The 12,901-nt window shown below is 37.5% G+C and overlaps 1 protein-coding gene across 4 annotated transcripts in view; it reads right to left on the reverse strand.

Annotated features, from left to right (window-relative positions):
* LOC106879110 (uncharacterized) overlaps window positions 1–12,901 on the reverse strand; it is a 148,487-nt gene that overhangs the window by 48,865 nt on the left and 86,721 nt on the right. For all 4 annotated transcript variants that reach the window (XM_089365742.1, XM_089365744.1, XM_089365743.1 and 1 more), the window contains exon 2: window positions 6,553–6,884. The gene's annotated coding sequence lies outside the window, so the exon portion shown is untranslated. The remainder of the gene's footprint in view (window positions 1–6,552; window positions 6,885–12,901) is intronic.

The following is a 12,901-nucleotide window of genomic DNA, read 5'->3' on the forward strand; positions in this document are numbered from 1 at the left end:
ACTTTGTTTGAAGCAGGAGGAGAAATAAGCAAGAAAAAAGGGAGAAATATGAAGTGTATTACAGGGTGTTATGTTCATAAACATAACAAATCATTCATGTTATGTAATCATATAGAAACAACATAAAAGGATTGTAGGAAATAAAGTGGGAGTGATGCAGGAAAAAAGAATCTATCCAATAATGGAAGGATGTTTATAAAGGCTAGGAGTTAGAACCTTTCAACAAGATGGGGGGAAAACAGAAGCTGATATATATATATAAGAGACAACCAGCTATATTACTACTGATCAATTACCGATTGAGTTCTGTGACTGATGTATGAATTATTCCGTAAGCCAGAATACAGCATTGTGTATATTAAAGCAGTAAGATTGCAGAGGATATCACAGGAAAAAATCTAGATGAAAGATGGGGAAGGTTTTAGAATCAAGATACAAGATTAAATATCAAGATGAGAAATAATCAAGAAGCAAAAAAAAAAGGTTTGTGGAATATTTCAAGGACTGGATTAGTTGGATTGGTAGAACAGGAGAACTCCTCCTCCTCTTAACATTTGTGATACCATGCTGGCATGGGCTGGACAGTTTGATAGGCTCTGAGAGGTACAAGAGTTTGCATTGTGCTTCAGTGTCTGCTTTAGAATGGTTGCCCTTCCTGGATGCCCTTTCAATTGCTAACCACTTTACAGCATGTACTGGGTGCTTATTGCATGGCACCAGCATTAGTGAGGTCACCATGTAGTGTGCAAGGTTTTAAATCTGAGTTTAGGTAACGAGGGGTAAAAGCATGAAAGAAAGGGCTAAAGTAGGACAAGTTTCTTGTCATAATTCTCTATGTCTTGATTTCAAGTCCTACAAATGCTAATGTTGATTTTCACTCTTCTGGGGTTGATCAAATGAAGAACCAGAAATGAGTCAAGTACTGGGGGGAGGATGGGATCAATCTATCAACTATATCCCCTCCCAAAATTTTGACCTTGTACTTGGGTTAAAAATCAATATTAGAGAATAGGATGATGAAGAAAATGATGATGATGATAATGATATAATGTTTTCAAAGCAAAGTTTTAAAATAAAAGCTATTTTTCCTTCTGATAAACTGATAGAGTCCTTAATTCAAGTTTCTTCCAGATTACTGTCTATCTGACATTCATTTTAGTCTGGTCTTGAATTAAGGTTTCTATTCAGAGAATCTTGGGTTTCTTATCAGAACTAGAACATGTTTTGGGTTTAAACAATTACAAACTCTATGTGAACCTTGCTAAGAAATACAGTTCCCATCCAAAATAGAACAGCACTTTGTGCCCAATATTCCAATAATATTTTTACTGTGACTGTGTGCACTGGAATTATCTTGTGTGAAAATTGTGTCTTACTTTGCACAGTCAATACCCATCTTCAGTCAAAATATTTTGATTTCATCTTAAAAAAACTTGCATGAGTAAATTTTTCCCTTAGTGTGCTAATTGTTAACATCTTTCGGGTGAGATGGCAAGATAGACTCCTCCCAAACAAAGCCTTGTAGGAAGAGGAAAACCAGAAACCTTTGGCAACCCAAATCAAAAAAAGGAAACAGGATTTGCTGAGACATCTTCTAGAGAAACCTGTTTCTAACATTACAAAAGAAGCCTTCCATTGGACACCCCAAGGGAACTGAAAGCATGACAGACCAAAAAAAACATGGAGGAGGTTTACGGAAACTGAAGCAGTGACAAATGGCTACACTTGGGGACAGCTGCAACCCATTGCCAAAGATTGAGACAGATTGAAATTTCTTGTTAGTACTCTATGCTCTACATGGAGTTAAAGGAATGGCAAAGACACAAGATGTAAAACATGTGTGCATGTGTGCAAGTACAAGATTAAAGGTTACGTTGCTTGGATCACAAGCTCCCATGACCAAAATTTAAAAAAGATATTTCAACTATTTAGAAAAATATCTCTCACTAGAAATTCTGCAGTTTTTGGCTAAACAACAAGCTGGTTCAATGTTCTAAAAACTATTTCATTGTTACTCTTATCCAACGGTAAGTATTCCATAGCAACCAATACCTCTTCATCTAAATTACATTAGATGCCACACTTCCACTTGCATCTAAACCAAACCGAATGATTAGAAATAAGTTAAATTTGAATTAATTTCACATTGAAAATGGTGAACGAATAGTATTGTTGCTTGCAGGTTTCCTATGGATGAATCCCAAATTCACAGCTTCTCTGAGAGTGAAAAAACGATTTTGTTCATGAAATGGATTTCATTCAGAAGCAACTTTTTCTTTTTACCAATATATTCATCCTTTGTTGATACACATCTGTGAAAGATATACATATGCACACACATGCACATGCATACACACACACACTCTCTCTCTCTATCTCTCTCTCTCTCTCTCTCTCTCTCTTACTTGTTTCAGTCATTTGACTGCGGCCATGCTGGAGCACCGCCTTTAGTCAAGAAAATCGACCCCGGGACTTATTCTTTGTAAGCCTAGTACTTATTCTATCGGTCTCTTTTTGCAGAACCGCTAAGTTACGGGGATGTAAACACACCAGCATCGGTTGTCAAGCGATGCTGGGGGGGACAAACACAGACACACAAACACACACATATATATATATATATATATATATATATATACACACATATATACGACGTGCTTCTTTCAGTTTCCGTCTACCAAATCCACTCACAAGGCTTTGGTCAGCCCGAGGCTATAGTAGAAGACACTTGCCAAAAGTGCCACGCAGTGGGACTGAACCTGGAACCATGTGGTTGGTAAGCAAGCTACTTACCACACAGCCATTCGTTCTTTGATTACTATCCATTGTTTTCATGTTAGCTTAGTTTGTTGTTGTTGTTGTTGGTGGTGGTGGTACATATCCGAAGCTGGATTTTATGGCTGGATGCTCTTCCTGTTGCTAACCTATACCTGTTTTTCAAGTAAGGGAATTCTTTTTATATTCCACAGTCCTTTGAAAGTGCACAGCAATTGGCCATAATGCCAACAAGGAATGTAAACATCATTCATCTCCTTTTGCTCATGTGAAGCCATCAACATTCATCCACACACACACACACACACACAACTCTGTACACAGACACTTGAGCACATACATACAACTATGCAGACGCACACATAAAGGTACATACATCACGATCATCTGTACACTTGCTTACAACCAATTTTCACACACAAAATATTGGTCAACCAAGTTTATAATAAAAAAATACATGTCCGAAAAAATTGTGGAGTAGGAATTGAACACGGAGCCACGAGACTGTGAAGCAAACACTTTACCACACAGCCATGCATAGCCTTCACTTCTGTATTGCAGTAAAATGGTAAAGTAAGCAGTCATAAGGTATGGAGTTCGAGCCCATGGCAGGTCTTTTGTAGTTTATTTAAGCAAGAATATGTTTTATAATTTCTACACACCTCAGATTCATTAAGCTCTTAAAGGCAAAGGGGTCTTACAGGAATATCATCTGTGATAGGATTATCAGATTTATTTGTTATCCACTGGAAACTAGAAAACAACAGCTAAGCATTGACCCGGCGGATTACCTAGAAGGTTATGAAGACATTTAGATTTTCAATTTGCTCTGCACATACCATCTACAAACACACAATATACACATATATATGGAATTTATATTCATACATGCACACACATGTATATGTGTATATATATATATATATATATATATATATATATATATATATATATATAGATAGATAGATAGATAGATAGATAGATAGATATAGATATAGATATATATACAGATAGATAGATAGATAGATAGATAGATAGATAGATAGATAAATAGATTCAAAGATAGATAGATAGATAGATAAATAGATAGATAGATAGATAGATAGATAGATAGATAGATAGATAAACATAGTCTTAGCTGCCGCACAACAAATATTCACAGAATATTTTTACAATTAAGTAAACAAATATAAGGATTGCATTGCATAAATAATATTTCAAGGATGAACACACACACACACACACACACACACACGTGTGAGTGTGTGTGTGAGGGCACATGGCTTAGTGGTTAGGGCATTGCACTTACAATTGCTGGATTGTGATTTCAATTCCTAGACTGGGTGGTGCGTTGTGTTCTTGAGCAAAACACTTCATCTCACATTGCTCTGCGATCGCTTCGTCACTTGACGTGTGGTACACAGTGCACCTGTTCAGGTAACGTCAATTTGATGGAGAGAGTGAACTAATGTGCAACATGGACATTTGATTAATATAAACAAATCATTTGTGCCAGTCATTTGGCAAAAAGTTGAACACTCATACATCATCTTTGATGGGAGAGTCCATCGTATATATGTGAGTGTGTGTGTGTGTGTGCGTGTGTATTTATATATACATATACATGTGTATACGTTCACATATATATATATATATATATATATATATGTATGTATGTGTGTGTGTGTGGCCCAATGGATAAGGCACCCGGCCTCCTAAGCCAGAGACTGCGGATTCGAGTCCCGTCAGAGGTATAGGGACATTTTCTTTAACGGCGGTGCATCAGCATGGCTGTAGCTCTGAGTTGAAACTACGGAGAGAAAAAAAAAATACACACACACACACACACACACACACACACACACACACACACACACACACACACACAGAGCAGTGCTGCATGTCAGGCATCTAAATGATCACAGAGCAATGTGAAATGAACTGTCTTGCTCAATAACACAATGCACTGCTCAGTCTGGGAATTGAACCCATGGTCATGCGATCGTGAGTGAGCAACATTCAAACCGCTGGGCCATAATATATTTCTCTGAAACAAACTCAACCAAACATGCAGCCCCATGGAACAAAATGTGATTTACCAACTAACAGGCTCATAATCGACTAAAAAAAACCCTTTAAGGTGGTGCTCCAGCATGGCAACAGTCAAATGACTGAAACAAGGAAAAGACTAAAGGTTCAAAGTGTAATGTCACGGCACATATATGCATTCATACGCATGAACAAGTGAGGGGGCTTCTATACATGGTCATGTGACTTACTAGAAATAGCAGCCAAATCTCTCTCTCTCTCTGAAACCTCATACCTCTGCCTTACATAAATACATATTGGATAGTATGGTATAGGTCTAGATTTCCTGGATACAGAGAAAAAGACAGTATGGTTATTGCTGGAATACTTTTGATTATGGGTATGTCAGACTGGAGCTGAAGTAGAGCTAAAAAAACAACATGCATATGCACACACACACACGTGCACATGCAGGTGTGTGCATACACACACATACAACTGCATGACACATTTGCCACATGTGCAAGACATTTGCAACACATGTACACAAACACACACGTGCATGCGCACACACATACACATACATACATACTTCACTCTATAGAACATTTACCACACGTGCAAGCATTTGCTGAATATGTATGCACATACACACACGCACACACACACACACACACACACACACACACACTCATGCATGCACAGACACAAGCACACACACATACATGCATGCATAAAGACAGCTAAAAGACAGAGAAAGGGAAAGAGAAGAAACAGAGAGGAAAAAAACATTGTTTGATTGTGAAAAAAAAAAAAAAAAATATCAGCTAATTGAAGTCCGAAAGCCCAAGGAAAATATTTAATAAAAATGTTCAGTAAAAATATTTAATAAAATAACTAAATATGGACAAGAATGTAAAAATTAGCCAGAAGGGGCAGGTTCAATGGCACAGCTCAAGCTGGTCATTGGAACAGTCAAATTGTCTTCAAACAACCTAATGTCTTTAACCCTTTTTGCTGCCATAATTCTAATGAAACACTCTGCCTATGGGTCATTATTATTATTATTATTATTATTATTATTATTATTATTATTATTATTATTATTGTGATTGTTGTTGTTGTTGTTATTTGAATAATTTTTAAAAAATAATCAGAAATTCAAAAGGACGGTTTAGTTGAATAACTAACTTTGCCATTATTAAGCCAATGCTTTAAATTTTAACATTCACAAAAGATTCTAAGATTGAAAAAAAAAAAAAAAAAATCGCAACGGATGATTTTAATTTAAATATGATGATTTTTTTTTTTTTTTTATAAATGAGAAGGTTTTTTTAGGGGTTTTTTTTTTTGTGTGTGCATTACATGCAAGACTCGACGAACTGGTATCAAAAGAGTTGACTGAGAACTCTATAATTGGAGTCGCAAATGTCCGGACATGTTGCCCAAAATAATAGTGAATCTTTCATGGTTTAAGAATTTTAATTCTTTGGTTAGATTGGATTACCCTCTGTGCCACAGATCTGCTGAAGCAGATGTAAGCTTATGTGGTATAGGGCCTATACAACAGCAACAACAACATCAATAACGATAAAGGAGTTTGAACCAATGAGGTCAGTCCCTATATAGTCATTCAACCAGCTAGAAATAGCAGCTATAGCCTGTAGCTATAAAAAATAGATAACATAAAAAAGCCTGAACAAAAGACATAAAAAGATATTAATTTTTAAATTTCAAAAATTTACTTACCAGAGAAAGAAACAACATCAGATCATAAGAAATATACTGGCATATAATATATAAAGTCCTTCTCTTGGACACGGCATGAAATTTATAATAGACATCATGGATGTGATGGAATTAGAGTTCCAAATTCCATTCTAATGACTTCTTAGTTTTTAGGTTTCTTTTGTGTATGACATTCAAAAAAAAAAAAAAATGGTTATAAATTCAATCTGGTTGTTCTTTGCTAACAGAAAGGTAGACGTATTTGGTCTGCAGATATGTCACAATCGAGCACGCCACGCCACGATGGAAAGACAGCTATCGTCTCATAAATAAAAGTTGGCATTGTTTTTTATCTGTGGAGAAAAGAAACAAGAAAAAAAAATAGAGATATGAGAATAAGAAAACAAAAAAACAAACAAAACAGAAAGAAAGGACTCAATACATGAATTATAGTCTATTCTTCATTCAAACATTATTCACTCATTCAGTCAGATAAAGTTGGAAATGAATGTATTTTTGTTGCCAACATCATCACCATCACCATCACCCTCACTACCACCTTCATTGTCATTGTTAACATCATTACCACAACCACTACCATTGTCATTGTCATCATCATCACCATCATCATTATTGTCGTCATTGTCATCATCATCTTAGTCATCGTCATCATTGTCATCGTTGTCAACATCATCATCGTTGTTGTTGTCATCATCATCATCCTCATCATTATCATCACCATCACCACCACCACCACTACCACAGCCTTCTCATCATCATCATCATCTGCATTTTAAGTCCATTTTTCCATGCTGGCATGGGTTGGATGGTTTGATAGGATACAACAGGTCAAAGAACCAACTCTTACTCCAACGTCTCACAGAGCTGGTGGAGGATTTGTTGACAAGAAATGTCAACAACCATCACCTGTTGTAGACCAAACACAAGCAAGTGATGTCTGCAAGCCATAACTTTACACGTAAGTGATATTCATCAATGGGCAATTAGGCCTACCAACTTCTGAGACAGAGAAATCCACCCATCCATCCATCCATCCACTCCACCCTGGGTAGATTCCTCAGTCACCTCCTCTATTGGGTCCAGTCAGAAGCAACAAGCATTACTCTTTCTGGCTGGATTGCCAACCATGACCAACTGAAACTATGGATATTATCTACCCACTTCATTCTTCATCTACCCCTAATTCTCCTGCCAGTTGGCTTGAAGTATATGTCATGTGATTCTTTCCTGTGACATTCTGATCACATGTCCAAAGTGGTAGAGAATTAGAATTAGAATTAAACTTTATATTTTCCTAATTAAATCTTTGATTCTTCTGGGAATAATTTATCCCTGATTTCTGCGTTATAATCTTGTTTATAAAGCATGAACACTAGTTTCATTTGAGAAAAACATCTTCCTTTTTACATCAACATCAAAGTAAAGAGATACAAACACAACACTCATGTACATAGATACATAAATATGTGTGTGTGTGTGTGTGTGTGTGTTTGTGTGTGTGTATGTCTGTATGAGGGTGTGCATGCATGCATGAGTGTAGTGGTGTCATTCCAAGCTGTCTCCAAATATCATTAAAATCCTTTTCCTTACATTTTCCCCTCACAAAATCTGCACATTTACATTCAGAAGGTGACAACTAACAAACATGGTTTGGTCGTATTTGCTGCCAGCCATTTTGGCAGTCTTGAATGAAGCGCCATGATTCGTTACTATCCCAGAAAAGTGTTGGAATGGGGACGTCATGTGAGACAATCAATAGATGACCAACGACCAGCAGACCGACCTATACAACATCTGCTAAGAACAGACAGACATAAACTAATCACAGCAACGAGTAGGAGTCACCAGGGGTTGTTTGTCACGGAAATCACCAGCAGTTGTCCATTGACATCGTAAGATAAAGAAGAGTAAGCAATGGCTATTCATCATCATCATCATCATCATTGCCATCCTCCTCCTCCTCCTCCTCCTCAACATCATCATCATCATCATTAACCACACCATCATAATCGTCATCATTGTCCTCCTCCTCCTCCTCCTCCTTATCATCATCATCATCATCTTCCACACTACCACTGCCGCCATCATCACCACCATCACCAGCACCACCAGCACCTCCACCATCATCATCATCATTATCATCATCGCCATCATCACCATCATCGTCATCATCATCATCATCATCGCCATCATCACCATCATCGTCATCATCATCATCACCATCATTTAACCCTTTACACTATTCAGATTGCTCTGTCGAATGTAATGCTTATTTATTTGCCTCATTCTAAATTAATCATGCATTCTTTCATAGCTCTGTGATTTCGATGCTGTGATCGTTTATTTTTTTAAATGACATTGTAGGGTAGGCATGATAGGCCAGATATAACCAGTTTGAAAATAAAACAGGTGGAATATTTTGGCTGGACATGGCCAGTTTAAATGCTAAAAAGTCACTGTCCATATTTCATGTTAGTATGGGTTGGACTGCTGACATATTTTGGATTGCTGGCATGGGTTGTCAGCAAATATGGAAGGCCCTCTTTGGTCATGAATGACCATGGGATTGCACTTAGAAAGTTACCCTCCGAGGTATAAATCCAGTCAAGGTTGTTTCTGGAAGATTAGCAGTTACCCATGCATACCAGCCTCTCCTCTCCATGCCACCGATGTTATCCAAAGGAAAGGCAAAGAGGTCAATACAGCTTGGCACCAGTAACTTCGCAACTCATTTCTACAGCTGAGTGAACTGGAGCAACGTGAAATAAAGTGTCTTGCTCAAGAACACAACATATATGTTAATTAAATATCTAAATTTCTGAAATTAGTTAATGTTAAAATGACTATAATTTCCCTGACTATTAACCTCAAATTTAGAGGTGAAACATTTCTCAGCAAGCTGGCAGAATTATTAGCATGCCAGGTAAAATGCTTAGCGGCATTTCATCCATCTTTACGTTCTGGGTTCGAATTTCACTTAGGCTGACTTTGCCTTTCATCCTTGCTGGGTCAATAAACTAAGTACCAGTTGAACACTGGGGTTGATGTAATTGACTGACACTTCTCCCAAAATTGCTGGCCTTGCACCAAAATTTGAAACAAATATTTATAAATTACGTAAGGTGCAGGCATAGTTGTACATTTAAGAAGCTTGCTTCCAGACCAAGTGGTCTTAGGTTCAATCCCACTGCACAGCATCTTGGGCAAGAGTTTTCTATTATTGCACCAGGTTGACCAGAATTAGTGAGGTCACCAAGTAACTTGAAAGACAAGACACCCTCAGCTGAAGCGATTGTAGTATTAAGGAAGGTAGATTAATGCAAGATGATGCAGAGTAAAGTATGACAATGGTGGGGTGGGACAGAAACAGGTATTTTGCCATAGAGGTGATTACATGTGATAAATTCACATTCCTTTACCCTCTTAAAGTACCCTTTTACATTTATAGATCTTACCACTGTCATGATATTTCCATGTCAAATTTGACATTTAAATTCCCACTGAACATCAGATGGATTGTTCCTAATTCATTTCTGATTAACTAGAGAACAGTTTCGGCTTTTACCGTCCAGATCTGTACCAACACCCAAGATTTAGTGCTTAATTCTTAAAGGTTGGTGTATCAGCCTGCTAGTTTTATTCTGAAAGACAAAAAAATGCTGGCAATTTCAAGAATATCTTCTGTCTTTCACTTGTTGCAGTCATTAGACTGTGGCCATGCTGGGGCACCAGCTTGAAGAATTTTTGTCAAATGAACGAACCCCCAGTACTGTTTTTTTTTAAAGCCTTGTAGTTATTCCATGCTGTAGAAGGATCTTGACCACCCCCACGAGACCAAATGTGGATTGACACATTATAATAAAATAAAGAAACTGTGTGAACAGCAAGCAGTTGACAGTGTTGATCATTCATATTGGATTACTGTGTTAGTTTAATATCATACCTACGTTTGGAACACGTTCTGTGTGAATATATTAGTCCTGTGAAAGGTTATTCTAGATAACCATATCCAAATATTCATTTAGGTAATACTATTCTACACCCCTGTGCACATCCCAACATTGTCATAACACTATTGGTGACGAGATATTCAAACCCCACAAGACATAACATTCTATCAGTCTCTTTTGCCAAACTACTAAGTTATGGTGACATAAACACATCAACACTAGTTGTCAAGTTGTGATGGGGGACAAACACACACAAATAGACATACACATAAATATATCCATATATATATATATATATATATATATATATATATATATATATATATATATATATACATACACACACACACACACAATGGGCTTCTTTCATTTTCTGTCTAATAAATTCACTTACAAGGTTTTGACCAGCCCAAGGCCATAGTAGAAAATACATGCCCAAGTGTGGGACTGAACTCGGGAACCATGTGGTTGGGAAGCAAACTTCTTACCACACAGTCACATATATGTATGTCTGTATGTGTATATATATATATATATATATATATATATATATATATATGTATATAATTCGTTTTGGGATTTACCCTTGAATGCTAAAGTTCCTTATTTCACCACTGGCCCCACCCAGCCCTGCTTATGAAAATCCACAAATCTTAATTAATTATTTATTTCTTTATTGCCCACAAGGGGCTAAACATAGAGGGGACAAACAAGGACAGACAAAGGGATTAAGTCGATTACATCGACCCCAGTGCGTAACTGGTACTTATTTTATCGACCCCGAAAGGATGAAAGGCAAAGTCGACTGCGGTGGAATTTGAACTCAGAACGAAATGGCAGACGAAATACCACTAAGCATTTCGCCCGGCATGCTAATGTTTCTGCCAGCTCGCCGCCTTAATTAATTATTAGCACAGGAATGGCCACATGGTTAAGAGGTCCATTTCATGACTATAAGGTTTGGTTTTGTTTCCATGACGTGGCACCATGAGAAGGTTTCTTGGGCTGAACATGGCTTTGGGAGTAGAATCATCATCATCGTTTAACGTCCGCTTTCCATGCTAGCATGGGTTGGACGATTTGACTGAGGACTGGTGCAACCGGATGGCTACACCAGGCTCCAATCTAATTTGGCAGAATTTCTACAGCTGGATGCCCTTCCTAACGCCAACCACTCAGAGAGTGTAGTGGGTGCTTTTACGTGTTACCCGCACGAAAACGGCCACGCTCGAAATGGTCCACGCTCTGGAAACTGTAAGAAGCCTGTAAACCTGTCATGTGTGTTTGTTCAAAGGTCGAGGGGAAATATTATCTTACATGGAAACAGATAAGAATTGGTAATAAGCAGAGCATACAACTGAAGAAAATCTGCTGAATAAGTTCTTCATTTGATTCATGTAAGCATGGTAAAGTGGTTGTGATGACGGAGGTGGTGAAGATGATGATGATGATGGTAGTGGAGATGATGATGACGATGATGATGATGATGATGGTGGTGGTGGTGGTGGTAGTGATAATGATGAGGGTGATGATGATGATGATGATGATGATAATGATAGTGGTAGTGATGATGGTGGTGATGGTGGTGATGATGGGTGATGATGATGGTGATGATGATGATGATAATGATAGTGGAAGTGATGATGATGATGGTGGTGGTGATGGTGGTGGTAGACCTGATGATGATGATGATGATGGTGAGGATGATGATAATGGTGGTGAAGATGGTGTTGGTATGAAACTAAAACCCCTTCCCCACCACCATGAATTAGCTCGGCATTGAATTCGGCATAGAAAACCCATCCATGGACACTGAACCTCTTCATTGGATAAGTTAAAAATGATAAAAAAAAAAAAAGTAAGAAAAAAAAGTAAAATAACAAATATCCAAAATAAAATAAAAAATCATGAAGCCCCCCCCCCCCCCTTTCATAGGCATTGCAATGTTGTTAGGCAAGCTATGTTATATTATTATATTATCAAGAAAAATAAACTGTACTATTGATTTAATAAAAATCTAAGCACCAATTCCATATATGGGTGGGGTGGGGGTGGGGGGCTCATAATCAGTTGAGTCAAACCTCGCATATTCCTAGTACCAAGCTCATCAATACAAGAGGGATTAGCAGTAAAAGGCAGCTCTTGTGGGATTTGAACTCAGAATGGGTTCAAGTGAATACAAAACTAAATATTCTAAATGCATTTTAATGACATTCTATCTCTTGTTTTTTTTTGGGGGGGGGGGGGGTTATGGTTTTTTTTTTTTTTTTTTTTTTTTTTTGCCAACTCGTCACCTTTAATGCAAATAGTAATATCACTTATCTGATATTAGAAGGATATTAGCATGCCAATCAAGGACAAAGCATCTGCACTCTATGCAAACACCTGTGCAAATATCT

The sequence above is a fragment of the Octopus bimaculoides genome, chromosome 18 (genome assembly GCF_046866305.1).
Source record: "Octopus bimaculoides isolate indiv1 chromosome 18, ASM4686630v1, whole genome shotgun sequence".
Classification (NCBI taxonomy): domain Eukaryota; kingdom Metazoa; phylum Mollusca; class Cephalopoda; order Octopoda; family Octopodidae; genus Octopus; species Octopus bimaculoides.